The 20599-nt window shown below is 35.9% G+C and overlaps 1 protein-coding gene and 1 long non-coding RNA gene across 6 annotated transcripts in view; one reads left to right on the top strand and one right to left on the bottom strand.

Moving 5' to 3' along the window:
* LOC145538674 (uncharacterized) overlaps nt 1-20599 on the bottom strand; it is a 736734-nt gene that overhangs the window by 173308 nt on the left and 542827 nt on the right. The window contains exon 1 of one of the 5 annotated variants that reach the window (XM_081571098.1): nt 7222-8287. The exons of 1 other annotated variant lie outside the window; for it this stretch is intronic. The gene's annotated coding sequence lies outside the window, so the exon portion shown is untranslated. Of the gene's footprint in view, nt 1-5425; nt 8288-13722; nt 14398-20599 lie in introns of those variants that run through there. 3 more of the 5 variants (XR_014077166.1, XR_014077169.1, XR_014077168.1) reach the window with 3 other exon arrangements.
* LOC145538675 (uncharacterized) overlaps nt 1-20599 on the top strand; it is a 183973-nt gene that overhangs the window by 126343 nt on the left and 37031 nt on the right. The gene's annotated exons all lie outside the window — the stretch shown is intronic.

Below are 20599 nucleotides of genomic sequence, written 5' to 3'. Positions count from 1 at the left end.
GTTTTCAAATATCTGTATAAACATGCTTGTGACTATAATCTGAATATTCTTCTATTATTGTCTCATGGAATTGTAGGGAAAATATTTAAGGGGAAATTGGTATTAGCTTTTTCTTTCTTGAAAATTTTTATTGGGGTATAATTGATTTAAAGTGTTGTATTAGTTTCAGGTGTACAGCAAGGTGAGTGTGTTTTGTGCAAATATATATCTCCACACTTTTTTAGATTCCTTTCCCATGTAGGCCATACAGAGTACTGAGTAGTTTCCTGTGCTAAACAGTAGGTCCTTATTAGTTGCCTTAGTCACCTATTTTACATATAGTAATGTGTATGTGTCAATCCCAGTCTTTCAATTTGCCCCAGTCCCCCATTGGCTTTTAGTAAGGTAGGCAAACAATCTTTTTTTCTGTCTTTGGGAAACATTGTGTTGTCTGAATGTTGTCAATGTCAGCCTTAACGATTTAGGATTTTTTGTGTGTGTGCTGAATCCCTTTTAATGAATCAAACCAGCAAGAAAGATTAGTATCTGCTGATGCATTGGTTTATGCTTCAGTGTGATTGAAAAGAGGTTAATTTAAGACATTGAATAACCTGTCTTTGTACACAAATTGATCAGTAAGGATTTCAATACTAACCAAAGAGAAGGGAATTAGCTTTTATTGGGAGCAGATTGTTACAGGAGGTCCTATGCAGTTACTTGTAGTAATCTCTAATCTTCATAACAAATCTGAGAGGTGGGCATAATTATTTCCACTTTACAGGTGAGGAAACTGATCTCAGGGAGCTGTAACTTTCCTAAGATGGTGAGGGAAATGAAATAACAAAGGATTAAGCCTTTTTTGACTGAGAGAAGAGAGAACAAATTTCCAACATAATAGATAAGGAACATTGCAGGGGTGGAAAGTATGATGTTCATTTGCTCTCTGTTAACTATAAAGTTAGAAAGAAAATGATGGGTTTAAAATGCCATATAGAATGAATAATAGGAAGGTTGCTGCTCGATTGTTAAAACACTACAGCTGCACCTATGAAATTCTAACACCACTGCCAGTTAAGCAGTTCAGTGGAAAAAACCTAAGTGTTAATTTGGTATAATGTAGATAAAATAATCACTTACTTGAGCAATAATTTGACTTTTCACTTTGGTGGGTACTAATGTAGGTAAATAATGGTAGGTAAATAATGTAGGTACTAATAACACTTGGATATTAAGAATTGGCTTAACCTAGCTTCATGTATTTTCTTCTTAGATCCTCCAGAATTCTGAGAAGTAGTTGGACAGAAAGTTGAGAATCGATTTATTTTCCACATTCAAAACATGGTCTTATAAATGTAAATATGCAGCTTTCATAGTAAATGTTTAAATAGTATAGGGCTTCCCTTGTGGCTCAGCTGGCAAAGAATCTGCCTGCAATGTGGGAGACATGGGTTTGATCCCTGGGTTGAGAATATCCCCTGGAGAAGGGAAAGGCTACCCACTCCAGTATGCTTGCCTGGAGAATTCCATGAACTGTCTAGTCCGTGGGGTCGCAAAGCGTTGGACACAACTGAGCGACTTTCACTTTTCAAATAGTATAAGTGAGATATGCTATAAAATTCCCCTCTTTTCCAGCATTTTTGTATTTTTATTGAGGAAAAAAAGAAACAAAAATCAAGCCTTTTTATCTGTAAAGATGTTGTATAAGCCATAACAACAGGGTAACTTTAGGTAAGATTCTTCAGTGATTGCTTTCTGGCATTAAGAAAATTAAACAGCTTTTTTCACTGATTCTTTTCTCTGGCAAATCTCCAGTTTACTGGAAAGGTACAGAAGAAGTTCGATGAGCTCAAATTTTAAAACCTTAAACCTGTGTTCTAAATGTGCAAGTTATCCTGCTTTTTCAGTTCAGTTCAGTCGCTCAGTCTGACTTTCTGACCCCATGAACTGCAGCACACCAGGCTTCCCTCTCCATCACCACCTGCTTTATAATCATCAATAATAAATACGTAAAAGCCTCTCTAAGAGAAGGCATCTAAAGGAAAGCTTTCTGTGTTTTGAATATCAAAATCTACCAAATCTGAAATATATGCAGTCAGAAAAGTAAAGGAAAATGAATTCAGAATATCCCACATTTAAAGCATACTGTACATACCTTGAAAGAAAAAAGAACTAACAGAAATAACTTCAGTGCTCAAATTTGGGTCATAAGACTGAAGGCTCTCTTTGTATCTCATACCAAAGCAGAGTCCAAACAGTGGTGCATACATTTTTGGGTCAAAAGATCACCAATTTTATACACTTTTTCAAGTAAGCATGGTGTTTTTAAAAGTCCATGGTTCATACAACCTACGTTAACCAATACTTTAAGACTTTTATGTCCTTCAAAATGTTGTGTAACAGTACCCCCCCAAAGCTAATTTTATATGTTGAAATTTATAATGGGACAGTGCATGTCTTATTTTTTAAATGGTTTTAATAATTTTTTATTTTGTGGAATTTTTAGTTTGAAAATTTCTTTCTGTGAAAATTTTAGTCTGACTGAAAGTTCAACACTAAAACTTATTCTAAGTTTCCAGACCACAAATTTTGGCATTACTATGAAATATGTTATAAGACTTTAGTTTTGGCTTTATATTTAGCTTATTTAGTTGGTTTGACTACATTAATTGTTAAAAATGAAACTTAATTCATTTCAGGTGACTAGGGACTATACCTGGGACCTGTTAGGACCTGACGTTGCGTGGGTTTATTTCAGCAAGGAAAGGAAAAGCGTTCTGGGCTTCCTTAGTGGCTCAGATGGTAAAAGAATCTGCCTGCACTGCGGGAGACCTGGGTTCGATCCCTGGGTTGGGAATATCCCCTGGAGGAGGGCATGGCAACCCACTCCAGGATTCTTGCTTGGGGAGTTCCATGGACAGAGGAGCCTTGTGGACTACAGTCCATGGGGTTGAAAAGATTCGGACACGACAATGACTAAGCACATGATTCAGAAATGACTCTGAATTCAATTGTTCAGTAGCACATGGACCTTCTCCAAATATCAGTTATTATAAATCTTCCTTCTGCATCTTGCCCTCCCAATTTGAAACAAGCAAAATGTGTTTTTATCAGTCTCTAAGTATTTCATTTTACATATAGCACTCAAAAGCATTTTGTTTTGCATTTGCAAATTTCAGCTTTTTTTTTTTTTTCAAATAATGTGTCTTCTTATGAAGAGTACTTGGAGAACATTTTGTTGTTAATGGTCATTTAAATTATTTACTGGCTTTTTTCAGGTCCCTGGAAAACACTAAGGATACTCTCACAATTTGTTTGGCTTGTCTGGCTTTGGCACAACTGGATTTGGAAAATCATGTTGGAATGTGAATCCAAAGCATCAAATTTTATGAAAGCAAAGTGTTATCCCAAAAGTGTCAAGCAGCCAAGTGGTACCAGTTTCAACAATAGTGCCAGAATGTTTTTCAGAAAGACAGTTTCTGTTTAAATCTCAGCTTTTTGTCTGGCATCTATAGTTAGTCTGTTTGTCCCAGAGAAAGACAAAGAGCCAGCAGCACCTGAAGCTTTTATCTTTTACTTCCTTTGGAAAGTTATTTGACATCCCTGCTGTGATTTCATTATTTTATTGTATTATTCTTTATTTTACTAAATCACTTAGTGATAAGACATAGTTAGAAGGAAGATTCACATTTTGTAAAATATTACATGCATTTTAGATGAATAATATAATTCCTTTTATATTCATGTATAAACACAAATCTAAAAGATCAGAGACTAGATTTAGGTTAAATATGATTTATTAGTCATTCATTCCTTCATGTATATTTTTATTAAGAATATAAAAGGCAGTTGCTAAGTTTTATACAGGAATATAAAGATGAATTAGACACTAATCTCATTTCCCTCTATTAAAGTTATATAAAAATATACAATATATAGATAACTAAATAAAAGAGGGAAGAAGGAGGAAGAGAGGATTATGTGTGTGTGAGAGAGAAAAAGAGTGAGCATAGGAGTGATAAAAACAAATACAGTAAAATGTTAATGACTGGTGAATTTTAGATGATGAGTATAATGGAGTTCTTTGTACTATTCTTATAACTTTTCTTATGTTAGGTATTATTTTAAAATAAATTATCGAGTGTATGCTCTGAAAAAAAAGGTAGCTGAAATATCTAAGGGACTGAGGGGTTTTGATGTCTAGAGTCCTTAATTGTGGGAATTACATCTTAAGTCTCTCTTACCTTTCTATTACTTCTGGAATCATTCTTTAAACTTGCGAGGCACTAAGTAAATGTATAAACACTGAGTGCTTATTTTTTCCTTTGGAATCCTAATTTTCAGGCAGAATTCCTCAGATCAGACCATAAAACCAGTGTAAACTGTATATACAATACACAAGAAAAAATATTCAAGAGACAACTTTGCAAATGACTGTGTATCAGCTTCATGAACTAAAAGGCAGTAAATTTGGACTGATCTCTTGATCTCACTTGCCAACTACTATTAATTAAAACCCTATCCATTCTATGTTCAAACTGTAGGCAAGTTGTAAGCTGAAATGTTTTCTTTCTCATCTTTATATATCTAGCAGAGACCCTTGATGTAGTAAGTACTCAGTTCTTATTCATTGGCTGTATAAATGAATGAATACAGATTCAAACATTTTTGTGCAAAAGATCTTCAAATTGGTGTTGCTTATTTTGTTTCTCACACCAAGATTACACTGATCATGAAGCCAAGTTAGCCCAGAGTGTGACATTTGATCCATATGATTCTTTATGATAACGTTTTTAATTAGAAGTGTAATGTGCAAATTATATTTAAGAAAAAGTGTATGAGGAGTTTGTAAAAAAAGAAAAGGTGATTTCAAAGCTGGAGAATATTAGTGGTCATCCAATATATTTAGCATGTGGTTAAATACTTAATATGTTTTGTGTCTTTTTAAAGTCAAAAGTCCTATATTATGTATATATTTTTCAAATGACATTTGAATAAAATTGTAAAAGGCATCAAAAGTGATGAAGGGCACTTCTGGACTTGGAGAAACCTCTCAGGTTTGATAATAACATTTTGAGTCATCTAAATTCATACCTATTATCACTTAAGTGAACATTAATGCTGCTTCTGGATCTTATACAAATATTCAGATTTTTGTTTTCCTCATCATTCTGAAGGTTATCTCCCTGGTCGCTCTGAAAATCAGGTGACAGCCATTTCCCATGATGCTTTAAGTGCTGTCAAACTGTCCATCAAGCTGTCACCTGACCAATCGTTCCCATGGTTCTTTTAGACTTCCAGTATGATAAATTGAAAAGCACTATTATCTGTCTGTTGTGAAGAGGAACTGTTTGGGCTTTGATAAGATATCACTACTCCCAGGTGAGAGGCGGCTGACAGCACATCAAGGCAAAACAACACGTAGAAACACTGAACAGGGGAGCACAGGTTTACAAACATCTGTTGTCATTATTTATTACTTTTCTATGGGTTTAAGTTTCTTACTTATCCTTAGATAATTCATGAACAGATATTTTGCTTTCTAGCTTGCAAATAACAATTGCTGCTCTTTTCATCTTGGGAGAAAATCTTAAAATTGAAACACATCTGTCTACCTTTTTGATTCATGGCACACAAGCTTTTCACTTTGTAACCAACAAGTTTTGCATTCCTGCTAGTGTCATCATTTAATTTTTTTAAAAGGAAAACTATCAGTAGAAATATATTTCACTGTAACAAATAATTGGACTTGGGGCTTAATGATAAAATTATTTACTTGCCTTATATGTCATTATTAGTTTACCAGTACTCAAAAAATATGAATTAATTTGTGTTAGGATATATTCAGTTCAGTTCAGTTGCTCAGTCATGTCCGACTCTTTGTGGACACATATTAGCTAGCATATAGCTCTATATATATTAGCTAACTTATATTTTAGTATTGATAATGTTAATGAGTCCAGTATTTCATGAGAAGTAAGATTGTGACTTACTATTTATGAGCTTCACTTTTTAATTGCTCTGAATTATGCTAATATAAATCTAAGACCTTCAATTTCTTCACAAGAAACATGAATAGAGAGTACAACATTGCCCTCCGTTAATCACCGTTGTAGTTAGGATTGGGATAAGGAAACTAAGGAAGTAAAAGTGTCAGTCATTCAGTTGTATCTGACTCTTTGTGACTCCATGAACTACAGCCCACCAGGCTCCTCTGTTCATGGAATTCTCCAGGCAAGAATACTGGAGTGGGTTGCCATTTCCTTCTCCAGGGTATCTTTCCCATCCAGGGATTGAACCTGGGTCTCCTGCATTGCAGGCGGATTCTTTACCATTTGAGTCACCAGGATAAGGAAACTTGTTCACAAAGGCCAGAGAGAGTGGTAAGGCAGAGGCTTACCAAAGAAACCTGTCTGGGAAGTGGGAATATTTTGCTAGAGCTTGTTTTAGAAACAACTTTACATTTTGGATTTAATCTCTGGACTTAAATATCCAAATATGTGTTAGTAGAGATGTAAGTATTAAAAGCTGAATACTTGAATCATTACTACATGCAATATAATCTTATTCCTTAGAAGTTACTCTTTGTGTGTGATTTGTCCTTTTTCTCTTTCTTCCCTGCTACTTCTGTAAGATGTGATGACAGACTTCTTATGTGCTTTGTGCCCTTGCATACTGTCACTGTATGAATACCTAAACATACCCTTTGGAGATCACTCAGGGAAAATAATTTGTGGTTATTTATTGTGATTTTTAGCAGAATAAAAGTACTGTAGTTGGTTGCTAACATCACCACCTTGTGTACAAATATTTTTTTGCATGCAGTTCCCTAATGTCATTAAGCAGTATTGTAATTTCATTACGTAGTAATGTAGCACTTCGATTATACACAACATTTAAATAATTTTGTAATTCAAAATCTGAAAAAGTAAACTATGGTTTATTTTTAGTCCTTTGTAATTATTTAACTACGTAACACTTCTCTGCACTCAAATAAGAAGCAAAAATGCTCTAGAGCCTTCAAGAACTGAGAATCTGTCAAAAAAAAACTCTCTAAAAATAATGGCAAAGGAATTCTGAGCAAACAGGAAAAGAAAGAATTAAATTTCCTGAACATTCATAATAATACCAACAGTACATGCTCCCAGTGCCTACAGTATCTGACTGGTGAATCTCTTAATGTTTTTTCACTAAGCATTTTTAGCTCACCCAATAGGCTAGCTAGTATTGGAAATTATTACTTACATTGAAGTATCACTTTGGTCTCCATCCCAAGATGAGGAGAACCTCTGAGATACCAAATTTCTTTCTTTAGTGGTTTCTGGCATGTCAGAATACCATAGCAAGTTTTATAATTTTCAATAGTTCTTGGAGATCAGTGAAGTTAGGTTGATTAGACTCCGCATTACTTTTCTGAAAGGACATACCTTGTGGCCTAAAGTAGAAGAGGTGGTAGCTAGAGGGGAAAAGATCAAAATATTTGATAAATTCAGTGTTGGTCCCAGAGGAAACAAACATGTTCCCTGTTACTCCCTCTCTCACAATAAAAAATTCCAACCCATTCCTAGAAAGAAACAATTTCACATTTGGATTTTTGTGTTGCTTCTTAATAATCTTTTCTGTCTCTCTCCCTCTCCCTCCCTCCTCTCTGTAGAATGAGCTTCTATTAAAACTTATTACCTCATATGGTAGCTGTTAAAAATAAGAACTATTACAAGTTGTTGAAAGTAGCATTACAGTGTTTCTTTCATTTGTAGAGTTTTCCTACATAAAGTTTGATTATATGGTAAAAACTTCAGAATGTTCCTAAAGATACAAGGCAAAGAATAGCAGTCTAAATCTGTTGTGTGTGTGTGTGTGCGCGCTCATAACCTGTCTGTGATAATTTGGCTATTTTCAAATGGAAATTTTGCTTGACAAGTCTAAGAGATCTTGCTATATTGACCAGTGATTAGTTTTCTTCTAGTCATGACCTTAATACGTTCTTCTAACAAGAGATTAAGAAAATTTGGAAAAGGTAGGTAGCTTTGACTAGTGAACTTGGAGGGTATTTTTTCTTTTTTAACATTTAATGAATTTTAATAAATAATCTGGATTCAAGTTTACCTCTGTGGCATTATTGTTTGTGCTCACTTTTATTCTGTATTATTTCATCTGTGTGTAAGATAAACATCTATCTGGGCTGTGTGCTCAGTCAGTCGTGTCTGACTCTTTGTGACCCCATGAGCTGTAGTCTGCCAGGCTCCTCTGTCCTGGGATTTTCCAGGCAAGAATACTGGAGTGGGTTGCTGTTTCCTCCTGCAGGGGATTTTCCTGAACCAGGGACTGAACCCACATCTCCTGCATCTCCTGCGTTGCAGGTGGATTCTTTACCATTGAGCCCCTGGGGAACCCCCGAGGGGGTATTTTTTCAATGAGAATTTCTCTGGTAAATTTAGCAGCAAAAGCACAAAGTAAAGCTAGGTTTCAGTTCTTCTTATTACAAAAACTTCTTGTCAAGTCTTTTAGCTCTGGCTTCTGACTAACACATGGGGAGATTATTAAAAGGAGATGGATTTTCTCAATATTATTTCTTATGATTTTTCTATACTATAATAATGTTAACAGTATATTCATAGATTATCTCTTGGTCTCTAAAGTACAAAAATGATTTCTTTTGTGTTAACAGCAATACCATCAAGTTAGTAGGAAAGGTCCCCAGTTTTGTTGATGAGCAAATTGAGGATCAGAGGCATGACAGAAATGCTCAGGATCATATAGATGTTGATAGAAAAGTGAATAAAGAACTCAGGTGTTTTTTTTTTGGTGATCTGTGTGTAGTTCAGTGTTATGCCCTCCACTCTCATGCTGCTCGTGTCTTTGGGACAAGCATAGTACTTTTTAAATGTAGATATTAGGAGTTAAGGCCATTTTGGTATGTTTTCCCTATTCTTAGTGAAAGTCTATGCATGCAGAAGTCTACTAGAAGGTCACCCTGGTGTTGTGTAGGCAAACTCAGAAGTCAGGTTTACCATTTGCTTACTCTTTACATTCTTAACTTAGAATCAAACAGAACATTATGGGAGGCTATATTTATTATTTGACTCTGACAGCAAACAAGTGTGTGCACATTTATGTACATAATAAATGTGAGATATTTAATGATGCAAAAAAAATAAAACTTTTTTGAATCCAATACCTAAATGGAATAAAAACCCATAGATACTTTTTTATGGGGGCATCAGACTTCCACTCTAGTATTACTTATTTTAGACATGTTTCAAGTGTTTGATATCTTAAAGTGGCCAACCACTAATGATATTTAAAGGGAGAAAATGAACTTGGAAAGGCCTCAGAATGTTTGGATCTTTTCTCTTTATGTTGTGTTTACTTATGGTAAGCAGTGTTTTATGAACGGAATAAAGTCTAAAACTGAGATTCATTAAAATGTTCACCTTTTAAAAAATTGGTTAATTGTATTTGTAAAAGAGACAGTGGAAGTGAAAAACAATGTTGCCATAAAAAATACGGATGATTGTTTGCGGCTACAAAAATAGAATAAAATTATATGTATTTTTAAAATCCCATTTTAATTTTTAATTTACACAGGAGAGTAAGTACTACTTGGTGGAAATTGCTTAACAACTTCTTACTTTTCCCTGAAGATTCAGAGAATGAAACAGATTTCTGTAGGACAGGATGCAGCTAAATGTTTTCCTTGGCTAATATTTGAACTTCTATGCCTGAGAAGTTAAGAAAATGTCACTTGAATAAAGATGAAACTGAACAAACCTATCACTACGTAGAAAAAAAATAAAGTCTAAGCTAACTTTATTTCCTAAACTCAAAACCATAACAATAAAGTTCTTTATATGAGCAACTTTGTGAACTGAAAGCAGGGACAGTCTAATTTCTTTGTATGTATCAAGTCAGAGAAGTGAAGGGAGAAAACCATTCTTCTCTGTTGGCCTCCTGTGTAAAATTTCTTTCCTTATCATCCCATCTAGTCATATCTTTCTGCAGTTTGAATTACCCTCTTTTCCTCAGACTGGTAAGTCAGTGAAAGGATGTTTGTTCTGCTAATTAACTTTATTACCCTGATAACTCCCTGCAGCCTTTGACGAAAACAATTACCGTTACTCCTTTTTTCCCCCCACTGGCAAAAAAAAAAAAAAAAAAGGAAAAGAAAAAAAAAAAAGACTATTAATTAGAAACGAGGCCCAGGTCCCTGCCATGTTATCCTGCCACGTTCCCAGGCCCTCGAGCAGGATAGCATTACATTGTCAGTAGTAATTTAGCTCTCATCTGTCTCTGCTAATTATTGTCACATTCATCAAATTCATCAACAAAAGTGCTCTCAGAAGGATTGCATATTTGCAGTTAATACAGCATAAACTGGTATTACCCATCACCACATTTGTGATGATGAGAGGGACACAACTTATTCATCCCTAATTAGAGCAAGCTGGGTAATTAATTATGCATTCCGCCTTATTACTTCTGAGTTCCCAGATATTGTTTGTCTAAAAAGGGGGAGAAAGCAGGAGAGAGAAGCCTGAAAATGCAAAAAAAAAAAAAAAAGGGTGATGTGTTTTGTCACATGCGCTATGCCATAATTCCCACCTGACAAACTAGCTGAATCAGTGGAAAATTGCGAGTTGTCAGCAGCAGAATAAACTGCTGTAATAGCTGATTAATGATCAGCACCTGTGACAGGTGCTGTACGGGACTGTAAACTTGGTTTGATTAACAGTCACTGGACGAATAAATATTAGTGACAGTCAGTGGAGAGCAACTTTGCTTGTTTTCTTCCTGTTAACAAATCGTACGCATTAAAGTTATTGATATTTCTGTCTGAGACACTATTTTTTTTGTAGTTATCTGGCAACACTGGCAGTGAGTTGTAATAGATTGTGTTTGTTTCTGTTCTGTAATTTTATTTCAGAGCTAAAATTGTATTTTGACAAGATGACCTGTAGAGGTTTAAATCTATCAGGTGTGGAAGAAAAGACTAAAAAAAAATTAAAGGATTCACACTTGGTTTAATTTATGCTTACCTGCTAGTAATCTGTGTATGTGTACATATACACATATGCATACATACACATACTAATTATACCATTTACATGTATGTACAGTAACTATTAAGGAATATTCATGCTAAAGAACACAGACACAAACTTAGGGTGTGTGATGGTCATTTAAAAAATTTTTTGGTTGATTATTTTTTTCCAGAGTTGGATATTTTCTCTGAAAACAATAGCAGTCTGAGTTCTCTCAATCCTGTTTCAATCCCAAACTGAAGGAACCATCTTCTTGAAGCACCTACTCAAAACTGCTGCCAGCCTGATTGCTTCTATTGAATTGAACAGTTACAAACAGATTGGTCAGGAGGTGATTAACCTGTTTGAGCTGATTAATTATTAACCAAGAGTCAAGTTTTGTGCAGAGGAAGGCAAAGTGTGAGAGAAGGAACCCAGTCTGTCTTTTTTTTAAAAGGTCATTGACTATGATAAGTAGTAGTTTTGAATTGTGTGTTTGAATATTGTATAGTTTTGAATTGTATACAGAGTGGTTAGGATTGTGGGTTTTGGCATCCTAAAGACCTAGTTTCAAACTTTGATCCTGCTAACTAGTTGTATGAATTTGGGTAAATTATGTAATCTTCCTGATTTTTCAGCTTCTCAGCTGTAAAATGGGAGCATTTTCAACCTATGTTATAGTGTTACTGTGAGGATTAAGTGATATAATATGTGTAAAGCATCCTAGCACAGTACCTAGAATAGAAAGCACTTAAGAATTAACATTTAATTATTTTTAGCACAACTGTTTATAATTAGAATAGTCAAATTACCTCAGTTTCCATTTCATATGATGAAAATATTAAGAACAAGTAATTCTTTTTTTCCTCCATATGTCCAAAATAATAAGAAAAAAATTTTAAAAACAACTTTATGCTCACTTATCCCTGAGGGAAAATTGAGAAAAGATTACTAATATCCCTGGGTAGTAGATATCCCAAGGTGCTACTTTGATTTATTGAGATGTTTCTCAGAAGCACCAAAGTTGGAATTGATGAGATGGTGCATAGGCTAGAATGTCTTCAGAAACTTCTAGGGTGATGGTAGAGACAAATCTGAGTAATGTTTGTTTATCACAATCCCATATTCTGGTGGAGTTGAGATAGTAAGAAAACCAAACTTGAATAATAAAAATAACATCTAGGTAAGTTCATTTTGATAATTTAGTATATATCCATTTTAATATTAACCATCTAACAGACAATGAAAATTATGAAAGTACCCAGAGAGGCAACTATACTGCAATTATAGTTTTTGAAACTGTGTTGAGCAGTAATAAAACTACCATATTTCTAGGACATTAGGGAATATGTACCTACTGGGTTATAGTTAATCAACATTTAAAACCAGTTTATCTAGATTAAAAGACAAAAATAAAGGAGGTTTATAGCTTCACTTGTATCAATACTGATCCTAAGAACATTCTGGAAGTCATTTTCATGACTCCTAATTTTTTAAAATGGTGTTTCTAAGTTTTTATAATTGTAACAAAAGGTGACTTACAAAACTTTCAGGAAAAAATGGTGATATTCAATAATTTTGGGAATCACAAAAGCAGTGGTTCCAATTACCATATATTAGAATAACCTGGAAGTTTTCTTGTTTTAAATGAATATCTCAGGACCCACCACTAGGAGCCCCTTGGGCACTGGCATGTTTAAAAATGTCCCTAGATGATTCATATGCATGTGTGTGTGTGTGTGTGTCTTCAAGCTTTAGAATGGAGAATAAATATATAAAATTAGAAACTTATGTAATAAGATTTAATTTAAAAAGTAAAAATTCACATTACAGAATATTATGGTGAAATGGATGTCAGGAAACTTAAGAGCATCACCATGGGAGCTGTAGAGTTATTTGAAGTTTCCACTTCAAGCATTACGATGGAAATACCTTTTTTTCTTAGTTAATCCAATTAGAGAAATAGCTAATAATTCAACAGTAAAAATGATATTCTGAATTCAGCAACTCATTGCATGTCACTAATTGGAATTGTAGGGTCAATTGCCTTATCTCATTGGGGAAAAATAAAACCATTGGAGATGGCCAGACCATTTCTGTGGTTGACAGATGAGCTAGATGGTGTCAGGGCTGATGGGTGCTTTTGGCACACCTCCAAATAGATAGCCTGCTGCACAAATGCTGGAAGAAAATCAAGACACCAGAATGTTGTTGCCATTTGGCCCTTGTTATAAACAGGGATTGAAAATCAGGTAATAGGTACTCCATGCCTGCTTCTGTCTGCACTTACATTAAGTAAGCTTTGATCATTCTTGTTGCGTGTGAGTGCGTGGTTGTAGTAAGGCTAATGGTCTATCACTTCCTCATTGCTTGTCAGTCAGTTCAGGAAACCATGTGAAATAAGTTGGAAATGGTATGTTTGGCTAAAGTACTGATATTTCAGATTACAGTGCTCTTCCCCTAGGAAGGGAGCTCTTTCTCTGTTAGCTTCTGCATCTGTGTTCTAGAATCCTTGTGTTCCTATAAGATCTTAATTTGAAATGTTAATTATCAAAACAAAAAATGTAATCTGTCTACTGTACCAGAATGGTGGTTTTAAAATGTACAAGGGATTTGTTTTAATCAGGTATGGTTAGTGATACGTAGTCACACAAACATGGAAATGACTGATATGAGGGAAGAAGTTTTATATGCACAAATCCCTAGAAATAAGAGACACAGTATATACCTTTACAGGGAGGCACCAGGGTAGCTCAGGAGGAAGGAGCAAGGTGAAAACATGGCCAAGAGCCTTTATTCTGAGAGAAGAAGTAGGTGAGGCAGGATGAGTAGGTTTAGGATGGGCTAGTTTGAATAATTTTAGCAGGCTCAGGGGTTAGGGACTGTCTCTGTTTTTCTAGTACCTGACCCTGGGGTGATTAGGGCTGGTGGATAATGGGCCCAGAGTGTAAAAACTAGGTAAAGAAGGGAGTTGAGGGTATGGGCTTTGAATATTAGGTGGTTTGCTTGTGAAAGTGTAGTTATTTTAAGTTGTTTGCTCTCGGAATTAGCACTAGGAAGGGAGGTCTCTCCAGTTTCCTTAAGGCCCTAGATGTCAAAATACTAGAAAATACAGAAAATAAAAAGGCATGATTAATATAGGTGGATCCTTGCCCAGGGCACTCTTGCCTAGGATGGTTATGGGATGGACACTGCCCATTCGCACATCTTCATTTTTTTTCTGTGTTTCTTTGTAGTTGATGAACCTCCCTTCTAAGCTATGTATTCTTCCTTCAGATTTGCTAGTTATTTTAGGTTATGAAGAGGTCCTTCTGGTCTGGGCATCCTTCAGCTTCTTTAAATTGGTTTTGTATATAGATTATCAGTTCAGCAGGGCTCCAGTCCATCAAGTGCTGATTACCTAGTTTAATTCGGAAAACAGTCTTAGTTTTCTCCGACCAAGTTGGATAAGAGCTTTTCTCAGTAGTGTTCGATACAGACTACACTGGATTTACTGTGTACAGTAACTTCAGCTTAATAAAGTATGACTGTTTAAACACGCTTAACACCCTATTCCAAACCATGGAGCCCTCAGTCTTTTTCAGAGGGCTGCTGATGAGTGACACTTTAGTAGTATATCTGAGGGGGAGCCATTTTTTATGACACTGTCGTCACTAAGAGGCTTCCCTTGTGGCTCAGTGGTAAAGAATCCACCTGCCAATGCATGAGACATGGGTTCAATCCCTGGGTTGAGAAGATACCCTGGAGAAGGAAATGGCAACCCGCTCCAGTGTTCTTACCTGGAGAACCCCATGGTTTCATGGAGCCCTGCTCAACTGATAATCCCAGAGGAACCTGGCAGGCTACAGTGCATGGAGTCACAAAATAGTTGGACATGTTTTAGCAACTAAAAAATAACAACATGGTCACTAAGAGGATGGAGGTAACATCATAGTCATCTATAAGCTTCTGGACGCACCTCCTTTCTCCACAGAGATATCTACAAGCCATAGGGAAAGAAAAGTTGTGGCAGATGCCTTTTTCATTATCAACTGCAACATCTATAGGCTGAAACTGAGTGATATATCTGGGGTCCTGTCCCAATACTCTAGCCAAAGAGGATTGCTTGTAATTGTAGTAACTCCATCCCACCTCTGGAGAAGGCAATGGCACCCCACTCCAGTACTCTTGCCTGGAAAATCCCATGGACGGAGGAGCCTGGTGGGCTGCACTCCATGGGGTCGCTAAGAGTCGGACATGACTGAATGACTTCACTTTCACTTTTCGCTTTCATGCATTGGAGAAGGAAAGGGCAACCCACTCCAATATTCTTGCCTCGAGAATCCCAGGGACAGCGGAGCCTGATGGGCTGCCGTCTTTGGGGTCGCACAGAGTCGGACACGACTGAAGCGACTTAGCAGCAGCAGCAGCAGCAGCATCCCACCTCTCATTTACGTCACACGGTAATTACCTATTCTTGGTTCACTGTTTATTATTATCTTGGAAATTTAAATGCCATGGCATTTTAAAGGATTTCTATGCAAACTTCCTTTAAGTATGCCCTAACTTTCATATCATGAGGAGTAGCATTGAGAGAGAACTGGATCTGAGTCCTCATACGTATTACTCTGTGACTGTGACCAAATTACTTCTTATTTATTTGGCTGTGTCGAGATGTGGTATATGGGATCTTTCATTTGGGTGCTCGGGCTTCTCCCTAGTTGTTGTGCTTGGGCTTAGTTGCCCTGCTAGCGTGTGGGGTCTTAGTTCACCAACCAAGGATTGAACTCACGTCCCCTGCATTGAAAGGCAAATTCTTAACCATTGGTATGTGTATGCTCAGTCATGTCCAACTCTTTACAACCCTGTGGACTATGGCCCTCCAGGCTCCTCTGTCCTTGAAGTTTTTCAGGCAAGAATATTGAAGTGGGTTGCCATTTCCTACTCCAGGGGATCTTCCTGACCCAGGGATTGAACCCGCATCTGCTGCATTGGCTGCTGCTGCTGCTGCTGCTAAGTCGCTTCAGTTGTGTCCGACTCTACGCGACCCCATAGATGGCAGCCCACCAGGCTCCACCGTCCATGGGATTTTCCGGGCAAGAGTACTGGAGTGGCCTGCATTGGCAGGCAGATCCTTTACCACTGAGCCACCCGGGAAGCCATTAGCCACTGGACCACCACGTAAGCCCCCAAATTATTTCTCTTTGACCATCAGTTTCCTCATCAAAAGTGTAGAAGAATAATTTTGGAGTACATGATTTCCACAGACTCTTCTAGCTTTAAAGGACTAAGCTTAACTGAAATGTTTCACATAAAAATGGGGTTCATTTCTTTATCGTCCTATTCCTGCAATATGCTATATGGTACTTTGGACCTCCACCTAGCTTTTATTTTTTTTGCCCTGGTGCTCTTGTCACTTGTTTAAAAGTCTGTTCCAACTTTCTTCATCAAAAAAAAATTATAAACGTTTGGAGGTAGATACCTCTGTATCCCCTATCATTTTGTATAAAGGGGCTATTTGATAGATGTTGGTTGAATTATATTAGTGTGAGAGTGAATGACCTTGAAACAAGTAATTTGGGGGTAGCAGAGTCTTAAAAGGTTGAGAAGTTGAAACCCTGCAAAACAGGACTTTGACAAGCTAGTTGATTGGATGTGTGGCAGTTCCTGTGGTTATATTGCAGGAACTACATTTATAAAATTATAAAATGATTTTGTTTCTTTAGAACTTTGAAGGAGTAACTTGACTTTAAATGTCTTTATGGTCTATTATACTTTTGATGATGAAAGTAACTTCTGATAGTTTTATAGTTAGGTTCTATGTAAATCTTGTGAAGATTAAGGATATTTTTATTTTGTGTTTGGGAATTTCCACATTATTCAAGGCTTGAGAAAGGAAGATAGTCCATCTAGAATAATGTCAGTGCCATACCTATACATGTTTTATCGAATTTAAGAAAAAAATCTCAAGAAATTTATTTTCTTAATGCATTTCCATTTATGTGCAGTGTTTTCCATCTAAAACTAAAATGTAACTATGGGTGAGGAAGGGGGGCGGTGAATATAGAATTGGTGCCAACAGATGTAAAAATGCCATGGAAATCTTTGGCCCAGAAATAAAAGCTTACCAAAATACATACACACAGTTGTTGGACTCCTGAACAGATACACAGCCGTCTGTATAGACAACAGTGCTTTGGCCAGGAGTCCCGGAAGCAAGCCAACCTCCCATCCAGATGCCACTGCCAGTGAGGAACCATTTGGCTTCTAGTTCTCTGGCTGCCAACCTTCTTTCCCACTCTTTGGCATGGGTTTATACCAGGTTTGCTCAAGTAAATGAAGACTCTGAAGAGTTTTGTATTAACATGCTGCAACAATGGTATACTATTTGAATGCCTGTTTTTTTTTTTTTAACTGTAATATAGTTAACTTACAATATTATGTTGGTTTCAGATATATAGTATAATGATTCATTATTTTCATAGATTATGTACCATATAAAGTTATTTCAATAGTATTGACTGTATTCCAGTATTATTGACAATATATAGTGCTATACATTACATTCATATGACTTATTTATTTTATAACTGGTAATTTGTACCTTTTAATTCCCTTCACCTGATTTGCCTATCTTGCCAGTTCCCTCGCCTCTGGCAACCATTAGTAGTTCTCTGTTTATGAGTGTTTCTGTTCTATTTTTCTTTCATTTTTTTAGATTTCACCCTTAAGTGAAAGGGCTTCCCTTGTGGCTTAGCTGGTAAAGAATCTGCCTGCAATGCAGGAGACCTGGGTTTGATCCCTGGGTTGGGAAGATCCCCTGGAGAGGGAAAGGCTACCCACTCCAGTATTCTGGCCTGGAGAATTCCATGGACTGTATAGTCTATGGGGCTGCAAAGAGTCGGACATGACTAAGTGACTTTCACTTTCACTTTCAAATGAAATTGCTTTGAAAATTAAGAAGATACATTTTTATTTCTGTATGGATCCAACTTTACTCAAGCTAGAAATACCTTGAAAGCTTTAAAGTTTTGGCAGCTCCAAACATACAATCAAAAAAAGAAAAAATATACTGAACTTTTTGGCAGAGGGAAATTGTTCATGTGCGAAGTACATGCTTCGAAAATCTCCCTGCTGATCAAAAAAATGCAATAAGCACATTTTTTCCTATGAAAATTGAATAGTTGTCAGTATTCTTCCCCCATAGTTTGCATGTAAGGCTAGTTTACCAGGAGGAGAAAAAAAAATCAACATGAGCACTTTCTCTTTACCTTGTAATCTCATCACATTACAATTTCTTTTCTTAAAATTTTTAAAATTTATATTGGAGTATAATTGATTTACAGTGTTGTGTTACTTTCAGATGTACAGGAAAGTGACTGTTATATATACAGATATATCTCTTCTTTTCAAATTCTTTTCCCATTTAAGTTATTATAGAAGAGAGTTCCCTGTGTTATACAGTAGGTCCTTGTTAGTTATCTATTTTAAATATAGTAGTGAATATATGTTAATCCAGACTCTGAATTTATAGTTCCCCCCAACCTTTCCCCTTTGGAAACCATAAGTTTGTTTTCTAAGTCTGTGAATCTGTTTCTGCTTTGTAAATAAGTTCATTTCTATCATTTTTTAAGATTCCACATATAGGTGACAGTATATGATACTTGTCTCTGACTTATTTCAATTAGTATGATAATCTACAAGTCCATCCATGTTGCTGCAAATGGCATTATTTCAGTCTTTTTTATGGTTGAATAATATTCCATTGTCTGCTTGTATCTTCTTTTATCCATTCCTCTGTTGATGGACATTTAGGTTGCCTCTATATCTTGGCTATTGTAAATGGTGCTGCTGTGAACATTGGGGTGCAGGTGTCTTTTCAAATTATGGGTTTCTCCAGATATATGGTTGGATCATATGGTAGCTCTATTTTTAGTTTTTTAAGGACCCCTCCAAACTGTTCTCCATAATGGTTGTACCAATTTACCTTCCCACCAACAGTGTGGAAGGGTTCCCTTTTCTCCATGCTCTCTCCAACAGTTGTTGTTTGTAGACTTTTTGATAATGGCCATTCTGACTGGTGTTAGGTGGTGCCTCTTTGTAGTTTTGATTTGCATTTCTCTAATAGTGACGTTGAACATCTTTTCAGGTGCCTCTTGGCCATCTGTGTGTCTTCCCTGGAGAAATGTCTATTTAGGTCCTCTGTCCATTTTGACTGGGTTGTTTGTTTTTTTTGGATATTGAGCTGCATGAGCTATTTGTATATTTTGAAGATTAATCCCTTGTCAGTCACATCATTTGCAAATATTTTCTCGCATTCTGTGAGTTGTCTTTTTGCTTTTTTTTTTTTTATGGTTTTCTTCTTCTTTTTTTAATGGTTTTCTTTGTGCAAAAGCTTTTAAGTTTAATTAGGTCTCATTTGTTTTTTGTTTTCATTTATTTTTATTGTTTTTATTATGTCTCTAGGAGAGAGATTTAAAAAGACATTGCTGCAATTTATGTTAAAGAGCATTCTGCCTATGTTTTTCTCTAAGTTTTATAGTATCCAGTCTGACATTTAGATCCTTAATCCACTTTGAGTTTATTTTTGTGTATGGTGTTTAATAATGTTGTAATTTTATTCTTTTACACATAGTTGTCCAGTTTTCCCAGCACTGCTTATTGAAGAGACTGTCTTTTCTCCATTGTATATTCTTGTCTCCTTTGTTGTAGATTAATTGATCATAGGTGTGTGGGTTTATTTCTGGACTTTTTGTGCTGTTCCATTGATCTGTATTTCTGTTTTTGTGGCACTATGGTACTATTTTGATTACTGTAGCTTTGTAGTATTGTCTGAAGTCAGGGAGCCTAACTCCTCTAGCTCCATTTTTCTTTATCAAGATTGTTTTGGCTATTCAGGGTTTTTTGTGTTTCCATTACAAATTTAAAATTTTTGTTGTTCACTTCTGTGGAATATGTCATTGGTAATTTGATAGGGATCACATTGAATCTGTAGCTTGCCTTGGGTAGTATAATCATTTTGACAATATTGATTCTTCCAATTAAAAAATATTGCCTATCTCTTTGTCATCTTCAGTTTCTTTTATTTTTTCCAGTTTTTTGAGATATAATTAACAAATACATATATATTTAAGATGTACAATATGATGATTTAATATATGGACAAACTGGAAATGATTTCCACAATTAACTTAATGAACTACTTTTAGCACACTCAAAGTATAAAATACAGTATTGTTAACTATAGTCACCATGCTGTACATTAGATTCCCAGAAGTTGTTCATCATATAACTGAAAGTTTATACGCCTTGACCAATATTTTCCCATTTTCCCCATTCCTGGCCTCTGACAGCCATCCCTCCATTCTTTGTTTCTATGAGTTTGACTTTTTTAGATTCCACATATAAGTTAGTGCATGCAGTATATGTCTTTTTGTTTCTCACTTACTTTGCTTAGCATTAATATCCTCCAGGTTCCTTCATGTTGTTGCAGATGGCAGGATTTTCATATTTACTGGTAATGTTATATACACGATCTCTTTTTTATCTGTTTATCCACTGGTAGACACTTAGGTTGTTTCTATATCTTGACTGTTGCACATGTGTTGAAACAAATATGGGAA

Source organism: Giraffa tippelskirchi, chromosome 2 (genome assembly GCF_054371585.1).
Source record: "Giraffa tippelskirchi isolate mGirTip1 chromosome 2, T2T-mGirTip1v1.2.pri, whole genome shotgun sequence".
In the NCBI taxonomy this organism is placed as follows: Eukaryota; Metazoa; Chordata; class Mammalia; order Artiodactyla; family Giraffidae; genus Giraffa; species Giraffa tippelskirchi.
Note: the sequence above shows the minus strand (reverse complement) of the source record. Positions and strands in the feature narration are given on the sequence as shown.